This window comes from Plecotus auritus (assembly GCF_963455305.1).
Source record: "Plecotus auritus genome assembly, chromosome: 2".
NCBI lineage: Eukaryota > Metazoa > Chordata > Mammalia > Chiroptera > Vespertilionidae > Plecotus > Plecotus auritus.
Window position 1 is genome coordinate 149,066,008 of NC_137771.1, and position 14,142 is coordinate 149,080,149.

Genomic DNA, 14,142 nt, shown 5'->3' on the forward strand with positions numbered 1-14,142 from the left:
AAGAGAATGTTGAGGGTGAGAGTATAAACTAAAACAGGAAAGAGCTCCCGGAGGCAGGGCTCAAATCCTTGGGGAGGTCTTTTTTTAAAATTTCTTTATTGATTAAGGTGTTACAAATGTGCCCTTATTCCCCCATTACTCCCCCATCCCCCCCACTCATGCCCTCACCCCCCTGTTGTCTGTGTCCATTGGTTAGGCTTATATGCATGCATACAAGTTCTTCCCTCTGAGGTTTGATGGTTTGATCGATGTTTCTCTGTCTCTGGATCTGTTTTTGTTCATCAGTTTATGTTGTTCATTATATTCCATAAATGAGTGAGATCATGTGATATTTATCTTTCTCTGACTGGCTTATTTCACTTAGCATATGCTCTCCAGTTCCATCCATGCTGTTGCAGATAGTAAGAACTCCTTCTTTTTTACCACAGCGTAGTATTCCATTGTGTAGATATACCACAGTTTTTTAATCCACTCATCTGCTGATGGGCACTTAGGCTATTTCCAAATTTTAGCTATGGTGAATTGTGCTGCTGTGAACCTAGGGGTGCATATATCCTTTCTAATTGGTGTTTCTAGGTTCTTGGGATATATTCCAGAAGTGGGATCACTAGATCACCCGGGCTTTTGTTTGCTGGAAGCTTTTTTTTTTTTTTTAAATTTATTGATTAAGCTATCACATATTTGTCCTCATCCTCCCATTCCCATCCCAAACCCGTTCCCACCCATGCGCCCACCCCCCTGTTGTCCGTGACCACTGGTTAGGCTTATATGCATGCGTACAAGTCCTTTGGTTGATCTCTCCCCCTTACCCCCACCCTCCCCTACCTTCCCTCTGAGGTTTGACAGTCTGATCGATGCTTCTCTGTCTCCGGGTCTGTTTTTGTTCATCAGTTTATGTTGTTCATTATTTTCCCTAGATGAGTGAGATCATGTGATATTAGAAATACACTTATAAGAACTGAAAATGAGACAAGCAATAATGGTTATGCTGAGAGGCAAATGAATCAGTCCGTAGTGAGTTTCTTTCTGGGCCAACAGTTCTTTTGAGTCCCAATTTCAATGTCAAACAGTTCCTTATGTGTACATGTCAGCAATGATATTTCAGTTCTGGATGGTGGACAAATGGTGGTAATGCAGGTCCGACCCTCTCTGGTTTGGTCCTGGGCAACCTGCAGTGATGCACAGCTGCTGACTGCTGGTATGGCAAGGTGTCGTCAGCGTCTTCCATCTCTGGACTGTTTCTCTTCTGTCTTCATGGCTGGAGCAGTCCTGTCAATTCCTCTCTGTTCCAGGAATCCACATGGTCTTGGAGTTGTTTTCTGAAAATATACGAACGTATTCTCGACCAAAAGTTAATAAAGGAATCCTTTCTATAAATTTGACTTGGGATCCTTTTTCATTTTTTGCCCAAACGATTTTCCTTTGGCTTGTTTTGACACCATGTGTGTTTTTCATGGGTGTCTTGCTGTTAGCATTTCAAATGAAAGTTAATTTTGTAAAGTAAAAATTTTCTAGATGTAATTTACTTACAGGATATTTTTTCTTACATGATATTCTTCTACTATCCCCCCTTTTTTGATTTAAATATTAGGAGGCTTTTGGAAATTTCATACTGTAGTCTTGATAGCTTTTAAATTTTATTTTTTTCACTAAAATATGACTGCTTTAGGTTCATTACATGTTACACAATTTTACCATGAGATGAACTACCAATAAAAATTTTAGTTAATACTTTAGGAACAGCTTTTTTGTCCAGTACCATTAATTTTTCTAGAATATTAGCTTATTTCAATTAGCCAATTTAAATTAGTCTGAGAACTTAACTACTATTTTACTGTCAAATTTAATACTCTAACAACAATCTTATTTTACCCTGTAAATATTAGTGGAAAGGATTATTTGCCTTTTTGCGTAGGCCCTGAGCATTCCTGGTGCTAGGCTGGATTTAGATATTGAAAACCCACTTCCTCACACCATGGGTACAAGACAACTCAAACAAGTCTTGTTGCAGTGAGAGGGCAGCTGCTGTCGGCCAAGTCTCTGTCTGTTACCTGGGTCCCGATTTGAGCTGGGCATGGGAAGCGAAGCAGCCATGGGGGCAGGAGACCTCCCTCAGAAGGGGTGAGGGTTCAGGCCCCTGCAAAGTTGGGGGGGTGAGGGTCTGTGCCCCACCTCTGTTGACCCCCAAGTTCTCTCCTGATGGCCCCTCTGTGATTGTGCCTATCTTAGGTTGTTCCTTCCCTGAGGAATCTTACCCGTCTCTGGCTAACCAGCCATCCTCTGGGGCCAAGCAGGGTGATGTGAGGTTCAGTTCTGTCTCCTTGGTAGCCTATGCCCCCGTGGCCTCCTCGCCCAGCACCTGCCTTGGGATCCCCTTGCCTGGTGGTAGGGCCCCGGCACTGGTCACATATCGTGGGGAACCCAGGTTTCATCTCCAGGGAGGGCCCAGCTCACCCCAGTGGGCGAGAGACAGATCCATGGTACCAGCCACCACGAGGCTTCAACCTCAGCATGAACAGAAAGCTCAGGCAATAGCTGTGGGCAATGGGATTGTGAGAAGAGGGTCCCTCTTGGCCAAAAGGGCAAGAGGGGCCAATATAGAATGCTCAGGTGCCTTCCCAGGGGGCCCTCTACACAGTGGAAGGGATTAAATCTTTTCATGTCCTTTTTAAATTGCTGCCAGACATTCAAAGAATTAGTTTGTAAGTTTGTTTGGGATAATTGTACATTATGCTGTTATAATTCTAAAATATCAAAAGATGTGTTACCTTTGTCTCCAAGCACCAAAAAAGATGATTTTTTTTATTGATTCCCAAGGGTGCGAGGTACTATTATAGGTAATGGGGTAATACAAATCTGGGAAAAATTATAATGACATTGTAGACTAATATCATGTAAGGATATTTTTTGCTCTAGGCCATGGCAATTCCATTTCAAACTGGCTGTCAATTTCTTTTTGTATAGACAAGGTCTTAGTTACATTTTCTGCACCTCTCCCAGGAGCAAGTAGTGATAGTCCCTTCCTTTGGTGTCCACGCAAGCCAGAAACCTCTCTTTAATTTTACACACAAAGGAGCATGGGTTTCCCTGGCAATGGAGGAAGCCAAGCTTTCCGCACACCCTGGCCGGCCTAGGCCTCCACTCAAGGCTACAAAGTTTCAATTATAGAAGATAAATAAATCCCAGATACCAGGGCCTCTGCTTGGGTCACCAGGGGGCGTGGCCGGCCTGCAAACCACCACAGGAACCTCGCTCAGGCTGCCCCATGCCCCAAGGGAACCCCCACCCTGATCTGGGACACCCTTCAGGGCAAACCAGCTGGTCCCCACCCATGCACCAGGCCTCTATCCTATCTAATAAAAGAGTAATATGCAAATTAATCATTACTTAAACACACAAGATGGCTGCCCCCATGTAGTCAAAGATGGCTGTCCCCCATGTGGACACAAGATGGCCACCACAAGATGGCCAGCAGGGAAGGGCAATTGGGAGGGACCAGGCTTGCAAGGGAGGGCAGTTGTGGATGATTAGGCCAGCAGGGGAAGGCAGTTGGGAGGGGCCAGGCCTGCAAGGGAGGGCAGTTAGGGGTGACCAGGCCGGCAGAGGAGGGAAGTTGGTGGCGACTGGGCCTGCAGGGAAGGGCAGTTGGGGGAGGGGGGACCCAGGTCTGCAGGGGAGAGCAGTTGGGGGGGACCAGGCCTGCAGGAGAGGGCAGTTAGGGGCAAACAGGCTGGCAGGGGAGCAGTTAGACATCGATCAGGCTGGCAGGGGAATGGTTAGGTGGTGATCAGCCTGGCAGGCAGAAGTGGTCAGGGGCAATCAGGAAGGCAGGCAGGCGAGCAGTTGGGAGCAAGCAGTCCTGGATTGTGAGAGGGTTGTCCGACTGCCCCTTTAGGCCCAATCCTACCAGGATTGGGCCTAAAGGGGCAGTCGGACATCCCTCGAGGGGTCACAGATTGGAGAGGGTGCAGGCTGGGCTGAGGGACACACACCCCCGTGCACGAATTTCATGCACCAGGCCTCTAGTTTTTATATATAATTAACATGAAAGACATCCATTCTCATTCATAATCAAGAAAATAAAATCATATTTAGGTAATATGACATTGCCAAATTTTAATCTGATAATATCATGTGTGAGTAAGAATATGGAGCAACAAGAACTTTCACATACTGTGGGTGGTGTATGTAATCTGATGCAAACAATTTGGTGTTGCTAACTAAAATTGGGTTTGTGGGTACTCTATAACTTTGCAATTTCACTCCTAGTTTCATAACCTAGGGAAACTCTTCTTGCATGTGTGCACATGGACATAACAACAAATAAAACTCCCCAAACAACCCAAATATTCATCTCAAAGTAAGTGGGGAAATAAATTGAAGTATGCTTATATAATGGAATACTGTAGAGGAGTGAAAGTAAATGAACTATAGCTATATGCAGCAACATGAGTAAAGCTTCAAAATGTAAAGTTGAGCACGTGTTAGAGAAATACATAAACAGAGGCTGACATGTTGAGAGTGAAGTGCTTACTGGATATTCTTGTGGAAATATCTGGGTTATGGGTGGAAACACAGATTTGAAGCTTAGGATTCAGATAATATATTTGTGTGGCATTTGATAAAGCAAAAGCTGAAGCCATTGTGAAACTAGCAAAAGAGAGAGGTGAGGTGGGTGAACCATTATAATAAAGTGAATTTAATGAGTGGATGATAGAATAGAAAAGAGGGGATAGAGATGCAGGAAAAAGAGAATGTACTGACAGAACCTAAGGGAAGAGTCAGAATCAGCTACATAATTTTTATGGTTCAGTACAAAACGAAAAAATGGGTTCCTGTTATAAAATTACTAAGAGTTTCAAAATGGAGACGGAGAGCTCTGAACTGAGTACAGTCTTTTTAAGTGTGGGAACCTATGTAACTACAGATTGCACACCTGTGAGGCCAGCCCTGGAATTAGCAATTAAACATGTCAGACAGTCAAGAGGATTGAAAGGAGGAATGAGGAAAAAAATGTTTAAATCCTTTTATGGCTCCTCTGAATCTGAAAGTAATACTCACTAAAGGATATTTGTAAAAGCACAAAAATATGTAAAAATATCCATAATTTGATTTCTTACCAGTAATTCTTAATCTAACAACACTTAACATTTTGATGTTTTTTCCTCCACTCACTTTTTGTACAGACACACATAGCATGTATATAGACACTTTAAATGATATAAAATTGGAGCCATGTTATATAATTTTGTTACTCTAAAAATTTAATATTATATCATGGGAATTTTCCCATGTCCTTAAAAGTTCTTTGAGAAAAGCGATTATTAATAAAAAGGATTATATGACTAGTTGGTCATTGGTTATCTTGGGGAGCCTGACCTTATTGATCAGATGCACAAAACTGAGGATTAAATGAAAGTTGGCATGGAGGCATCAAGCATAGACACTCTACAAGAAGTTTGATGGCTGCAAAGGTACAGGAAGGGTGGTATCTCATGGAGGTAGGATGATTGAGGGAACCTTGTGTGAGTATGGAAGACCTGGATGTTATTGTAAGCTGAAGAAGAATGCTGGAGAGGAACAAACGGGTGTGATGACAGACAGAATACACTGTGGAAGACTTGGGAAATGAGTGCACATGTAAAGTCAAGAGGATAGAAATGCCATCCTTTGAAAAAGGAGTAATGAAGGAGGAGATGGATTATATATGCTGAAATTTTGAAGTCCAGAGAAGGGAAATTGATTAAATTCATACCATATAGAACACTATTAAGGAAACAGAAGATGAGGAGGGTAGACTTTAAGGTGAGTGATAACAATTTGGTATGACAAGAGTGATAGAGGCTTACTCAGGGATAAATTCCAAAAATATGAGAAGCAGTGAGGGCTCAGCTGAAGCCAGAAAATATGATTTTGGAATGAAAAACAAGTGAGCCAAGATCAAGATTTCCTTAAATAATATTCGGCGGCCTCTTACATAAGCAGAGAAAGTGAATGACAAACTTGTTCCAAGTTGGGGCTTGTGGCGGCAAACACCATGGGAAAAGGAAGGACAGGAGTACTAATGGGGAAAATATTAAAACTGTTCATTATCAGAACCGAGAGTAGATAAGAAGGCAAGTAAAGGAGGAAATGAGGTAATGGAGGAAATAGAGGAGTGAGCATGCTGAGAGCTGTGATTGAGGGTGATTGAGCAGCAATTTCAATTGATGTGAAAGGGAGGTGGGATAGGTTGTGGTCAAAGAAGGGAAATTTAGATTTAAAAACCTTGTAAGGGAGCAATTCTGCAGAAAACAGATCCCAGGGTAAATGTGCATGCTTTAGAGGAGTTGCAGAGGAGGTATTAGAATGTTGAGGTTGGAGTGTGGAAAGGGCCATTGAGATTAAGAAGACATTGTTTTAAATAAATTGGATGATGACTGTAAACCAAAGGCTAAACTGCAAGAGATACTGAAGGCTTCAGAGGCCAGTAGAAAATAGCAACAAGGAAGGAGCTGGGAGCCAGGCAAGGATGTTTCAAACGGCTAGTAAACACTCCTGAGAACTATGGTAGAATGATGGTATGGGAGTGGCTGGGAAGAGGTAAGAGCATGTTGCCCCTAAGGTTTGATAATTCTGTGGAGTGGCAGGAATAGACATTGTTGGGAGAATTTTGACCTGCTGTCAGGTCAAGGTCAGGGAATGAAAAATTCAAGAGAAAGTTGAGGATGTAGGTGAGCTAGTTCACAATTAATTGGATTCCACAGGGCACAATGTTGAGTGTTGATTTACATATCTAGGTGTCTTCCAGGAGCCCAGGGACTCATATCTATCTCAAAGCTCTCTTTACTCACCTCCACTATATCACCATAAATACCTCTTCTTTTAGTATTCTTTAAGTCTGCAAAGTCTCCCAAATTTTCACTGCATGCCTGTGAAAGTGATGAGTGATGAGTATGACACCACCAGAATCTGCCATACAGGTTAAATGAATTGGTAAGAATAACAAAGTAAATTGGTTTTGAATCTGGGAAAGGAAAAGGCAACAGCAAGAAATAATGGTAATGACAATGAGGAACTCAGCTCCCAAGTTGGTGATAAGCATAGATGAATCTAGAACTTTGCACTTTGTCTTTGTTTATTTCTGTAAAGCAGAAATTTGGGTATTGCAATATCCAAACTGAAAGCAAGGTTTTTCTCAAACACTTTACAGCATCTGTCTGCTGTCTTTGATGTTCATGGGAAATCAGTACCTTTAATTATAGTAATGAAAGCCAGAAATAACATAGTAAGGAACATGGATTTTTAAACAACTGTGAATTTTTTACTTTGGCTTTACCTTTAAGTACATATGTTATCCTTTAATGTTTGAATTGCAGGTTGTATCCCTCTTTATTTTTGACCTTTATTATGTTACTCCAGAAGGCTTTGAGTATGTGTCTATAAAAATTTTTCCAGCAATGCTATACAACCTAAAATGAGAATGGAGAAATTAGATGCAGGAGTTTAACAAGAATTGGGAGTTAGCAACCTGTTCTATTTAAAAAAAGCTTAGGTTGCTGGTTTGAATGAATTTTAAAATATGAGCATTTTAAACTCTATAGCTTTTTATTAGGTTATAAAGTCTACTTTATATCACCAAATACAATGTGTTTAAACATAGAACCAATAAAAAATATGTGGGATGTAAAGCACAAATTGTGGAATTCACTGGTACATATCAGTTGGCATAGATTCTGGAACAAGATAAAGTTATCCAATAGCTTTCCCAATAAAAAAGTAAACCATGGAGACTCCACCTCCATTTACCAAATGAAAGTTAAACTGTTGAAAAATAAATGAACAAACCTTTGAAACAGGCTCATAGATTTGGAGCATGGACTGGTGGTTGCTAGAAAGGAGGGGGCTTAGGGACTGGGTAAAAGAGGTAAAGGGATTAAGAAGTACAAATTAGTAGTTACAAAATGGTCACAGGGAAGTAAAATGCAGCATAGGAAATATAGCCAATAATCATATCTAATAAAAAAGTAATATGCAAATTGACCATCACTCCAACACACAAGATGGCCACCCCCATGTGGTCAAAGATGGCTGCCCCCATGTGGACACAAGATGGCCACCACAAGATGGCCAGCAGGGGAGGGCAGTTTTGGGCGATCAGGCCAGCAGGGGAGGACAGTTAGGGGTAACTGGGCCAGCAGAGGAAGGCAGTTGGCGGGGGGGACCAGGCATGCAGGGGAGGGCAGTTGGAGGCAACCAGGCCTGCAGGGAAGGGCAGTTAGAGGTAATCAGGCAGGCAGGCAGGTGAGCAGTTGGGAGCCAGCAGTCCTGGATTGTCCCAGATTGGAGAGGATGCAGGCTGGGCTGAGGGACACACACAACCTCTCATGCACGAATTTCGTGCACCCAGCCTTTAGTATTATAATAACTATGTATGGTGCCCAGTGGGTACTGGAAATATTGGGGGGAGCACTTTGTAAAGTATATGACTATCTAACCAATATGCTGTACATCTGAAACTAATACAAAATATTATTGAAAGTAAACTGTAATTGAAAATAAAAATGATAAAAAAGAAAGTTAAGCTATTCAATGCATTTCATATGTACTTTTTTCTAATGCTGTCAAATAGGATCTACATAGCTTTGTCAATAAAAAGCAGATTTTATTAATCAGTAAGTGATCAACCATAAATTGTTTTTTGATGGATTATTATATGATAGACATTGAGCTAGAAAAAGATCTATTCTCATTCCTGGAGAAATGTATAATCTCAGAGGGACAAAGCACATAGACACAGACAAATAAAAAAAAAAATGAGGAAAAGGAAAAAGGAAATTGAGGAAAAGCAGCCTCAACCATACTAGTTTTTCATCATTGGGTTCCAAGAAATTGAGTCTTTCAGAGATTTCTGTTACATTTTGATTGTCTATAGAAGAGGCCTAGTTTTATTGAGTTTACTTTCCTATTTATTACTATTTTTTGTTAACTTTAAAGTTGGCCATTTTTACCTTCATTTATATGTAACACTTGGCATGGCAAGGAATCATGAAGTCATAGATTCTCAGAACTTCAATAGAGTCTAGTGGCCATGTATTTCTAGAGATACGGGCATTGAATCTCATAGACGGACATCACTGCTCCAGGCTTCACGGATCTATCAGTTAGTTGCAGAGGCAGGACTTCTATGGGGATCCTTAGTAGCACCTAAGATGTTGGTCACTAGACTGTACCTACACAGGGATGTGGGGCTTTGTGCTCCTGTGACTGTAGAAGAGAGAGGGGAAAAAGGGAAATTAAAGCCTATTCTTCAGTTCTTTATAGGAGGGAAACTTGAAGTTGTTTTGTTTTTGTTTTTGTTTTTGTTTTAAAGCACCATCAAGAGACACTAAGAGAACCAGAAGCCCTAGATCCTTGATTTGATTAAAATTTCAAGGAAGGGACTCAAACTAATAATTTAAATAGTGGAAAGAGTTACCAAGATTTGCTATTAAAATAAACACTATTGTTGTCAGTGGAAAATAAGCTCTTCCATCAGATCTGGAGAAAAGCATTTCAAGGATCCATGCAGGGGAGATTGTGGTGTGGTGGCAAGGTGATATATTTGTGATGGCTGCCCCTGGGCTACCAATGTCCCATCTCCCTCCATCCCACTATGGAAAATGTCCAACTGTATCTTCAGCAGGGCCAAAATAAAAGCCAGTGTCCAGAGTTTCTGCTTCATCTTAGTCCTTTGGAGCTGGCACGGTGAGAGAGAGAGAGAGAGAGAGAGAGAGAGAGAGAGAGAGAGAGAGAGAGAGAGAGAGAACATCTTTGTTCACCTGGGATCATGTATATTTGGGCTTGGTAGGAACCAGATGCTTTTCCAAAATAACCAATCAACTTCCCAAGCTTCAACCTCCCAAGCTTCAACCTCCCAAGCTTCCCTGGGCTTTCATTGGTTCTACCCCGTAGCCAGTGAACTTTTCCCCAGGTTAGACTGACAGTCCTCTATGCTCAAGTACCTCCCCCTGTGCCATTTGACTTCTATTGCCCATGTGCTTGCTTCCCCCTTCATTGTTCTATTCCTTCCCTGGTGATCTGTGGTTGGAGGGCAAGTGTGTGAAGCTGTAGCTTCCTGGTGAAGCAAACAGGCTCATGTTCTCCAGTTTTATTAAGCTCCACAATGTTTGATTTTCTTTGCTTCCTTTCTTTAATAACTAGTTAACTATGGTAACACTATTAGTTAAGTATTAATGAAAAAGTTAACAAAATGTTACCCTTTGGTATTTATCATCTTTTTAGATTGTTAGCTTGCATTCTATATACAGCATGGGAGAAAAGTAGGTTTATTGTAATGAGTACATGAAACAAAATTTATTCCTGTATTACTATTTATTAATTAATATATTATTTTCTATATGAACAACTGTAAACTTACTTTTGGCCCATTTTGTATTAATTACTTATGTATTTAAAAACAGAGCTTGAATCTATTGTACCTAATAAGAAAAGCAGACTTATTTTCATTTCAGTCAAACTATTCCTAAAACATGATTAGTGGATTGAAAACCAAGGAGACTTTAGGCATAACCCTTCTCTAATTTGGTAAAATAAAAAAAGGAGACAAGATGATTTCTACTGCTCAGGCCATAAACGTTATCTTGTGGCTTCTGACCTTTATTGTAGGCACTGTATTTTAGGACATAAATAATCTCTTGGGAAATGATAGAAATAATAAAAATAGTAGCTATAATTTATTGTTCACCTACTATATACGAGTTTTTTTTTTTTTTGCATCATTTGCTTTATATACATTATCTTTTATCTTCACATCAACCGTCTTCAATGATTTTTTCAAAGTCAAGCACTAGTGGCTGAGCTCAGTGGGCTCCAGAACTGACTCACTGCTGTGTCACTGCTGAAACCTAAAATATAAGCAACAGCAGCAAAAACCACTTCATGCTCATTAATAGTTTCAAATTCTTAGTGTCTTGTTCCCTTTTTGGTAGTTAAAAGAATGTATCATCAAATAGATCAGAGTTACCCTTTGAATTTATGCAGGCAGGAAAATATGTCTTTTTCTCAAAGACTTTCTTTTTTAAACATTTAATTAATTTATTTTTGAGTGGATATTTATTCTTTTAATTTTTCTTTATTGTTGACATTATTGCAGATGTCCCCATGTCCCCCCCCCCCTTTTAATCACCTCCACCCAGCCTCCACCATTCAAAGCTCTCCTTTCTACTCCAAAGGTTTGCAGACTAAGAAATGCCACCTTCACCCACAAAAGATTAGAGTTGATAATATATATTTGTGAGGTATAGAAATATGTGATCTTAGGTATTTAAAAGTGTATAAGAAAACAAAACAGTTCTTCTGAGGGCTGATTCTCTTTAAAATATAAACATGACCTTCAAGTTTTTGAGGTGGCTCTGGGTTTACCATGGCCAGGACATGGGGACCTTGCGGCAGAAGGATGGCTACTGATACTAGAAGAGAAGTTGTGGAAAGAAAGGCTTAATTTCCAGTGAGATTTGTTAATTAGTCCAACAAATATTTACTGACAACTTACTAGATGCCAGGCACTATTCCAGACACTCAAGATACAGCAGTGCGCAAGACAGATCCCACACCCCGCCTTCATGGACCTTATATTTAAATCAGTTGGTGAATTAAATTGCAGAGGCGGCGGGGGGGCGGGGGGGGGAGGTGTGGGAGGGTGAAACAATGCAAGAAAATTACTCTTTTAGGGCTAGGGGAACAGCTGGCCAGAAAAGCCCTAATAGTGGAGACAATTAAGAAATGGAGTGTGTGAGCTGGGGGCTTGGGAGGCAGGAAGTGCTGATAGGGATGGATGGCCCTGCTTGGGGGGAGTTAAATCAGGAAGTAGAGGCTGGATCCCAGGAGAAAGGCCCAGGGGAAGTTTCTGAAACAGACTCTAAGAGTGATGGCAGGTACTCGGGAAGGTGAAGCCTTGAAATGGTACACCTGGGCCCAGGCCAGAAGAGCTGGCATTTCCAAATTTCTGAGGATGGGGAAGAGAGCAGCTGACTCTGTCTGAGGGAGAATGGTGACTCCCTAGGGAATGAGCCTTCACCAATATGTTGGAGCAACTCTCGGCTTGATCCAGGCTTGCCCCTTCACTATTTGACAGGAATTTTCTTAGTGTGTCTTCAGCCAGGCCATCAGCTGCAGTTGGATTTTTCCTCACTACCTAGCCGCCACAGTGAGAGGCTAGTGATGCCCTCATACAATCATGAGTTAGTGACTCACGATCCCTCAACTGAAACCATAATGAGCCCCAGTGCAGGCTCACATGAGTTTTTACTGGAAAGTTTAGGTAATTTCCTTAAAGTTCTACAAGTTTAGGGGGAGAGGGGAGGGAGAGAAATCAGGCACCTGGCCCCCAGCATATCTGTATAGCTCTTGTTCCTACAAAGACCAAGGCTCAGTTGTTTGGCCTTGGGAACAGGGAGGACTATCCCATAGGGACAATTCCTTTATTAATATTGTTCCCTTCTTTTATTTCCAGCATTTTTGTTTCCTTTAAGCCCTTCCCTGTTGGTATTTTTGACCCACTGCCACACTTTTTCCTAGGATCCTTACTATAACAATCAATTATCTATCACTTAGTCCTTTCTTGTGAATTGCAAATTTTGGGGCCTCAGGCATTACTGATTGTCAATGCCTAACAATCATCTGATTTTATAGTCTCTTGAACAAATAACTCTGGTTAATATTGCTAGCACAGTATTCACTGATTCTGTGGCCTGAAGTACATTACATCCAGTTCTCACACTGCCTGATGATAAACGATGTCTGGCTCAGATAGCCTCCCTGTGATCTTTAGATTTACTCTCACCTTCAGGAATAGGGAGGAGATGAGAGGTGGTTCAGATGACTACTACAGTAGCTTCGTAATTTGAATATACTCTGAACATCCACTGCCCCTATTCTGGGGATGTTTCATTATGCACTTGAATCAATTGTCTGCCAGACTTCAGGAGAAAGGATGGATGAAAAGGGATCAATGGACAAAATTATGTAGGAGGGAGGTATCAGGCCAGTAATCATTCTCTTGAACCTTGTGGGTAGTTTCCACAGAAGCTGACTTTGAGCAAGGATCAGTGGGGAAGATGACTAGGAAACCTGTGTGACCACCCTCCTTAGTAAAAGTCCTGTTTTGGTTCAGTTACACAATAAAGGACATGGAATGTTACTACTCTGTTCAAACACCAGTGGGCTCTTGCTGGAAAGAGGAAGTTAGGAGAGGGGCAGGGAGCTATCTTTTTTGAATACCACTGTGCTCTCAGCATTGTCCGTTGCCATCCGTATATTGTTTTATCCAATTCTCCCAAGAATCCAGTGATACAGCTATTATATTATCTCATGCCATGATGAGCAAATAGATGCCTAGAACCAAGCAGTTCACACATCCAGGATGTGTCAGACTGGGAATTTACACAGCTCTGAGCAACTCTGATGACAATGGTCCCGCCACTCTTACTCCGGGGTTATATTCTTAAGGTAGGATAACACCAGGCGGGACTGGCAGTTCCTTCTGGCTCTTGGACATCACACCAATCATGTGGTGATAGCTGCTACTCCAACAGTATTCCACTTGCTTTAAAGTAAGGTTTTTAAGCTCAAGGACAGTTAGGGGAAAGGTAGAACAAGGACTATAGTTTCATTTGCTTATATTAACATAGAGGTTAAAATTGGATAGAATTACAAGGTAAATTTCTAGCACACTTTCTTTCCTACCAACCTCAGGTAAGCCCTCTTTTGCCTGTTTTGAAATTAAATATTTAAAATACTTTTAGCAAGCCCTAGCCGATTTTGATCAGTGGATAGAGCATCAGCCTATGGACCAAAGGGTCCCAGGTTCTATTCCCATCAAGGGCATGTACCTTGGCTGTAGGCTCCTCCCTGGCCTGGGCCCTGGTTAGGGCTTGTACAGGAGGCAACCAATCGATGTGTTCTTCTCACATCTATGTTTCTCTCTGTCTTTCCCTCTCTCTTCCACTCTTCCTAAAAATCAATGTTAAAATAACATCAGGTGAGGATTAACAACAACAAAAATACTTTTAGCAAGATAATCAATAAGCAGATCCTAGGCAAAACAAGAACATCATAGAGGATCAAGAAAGCATTGCAAATTAAAGGGGAGATGATAGATTA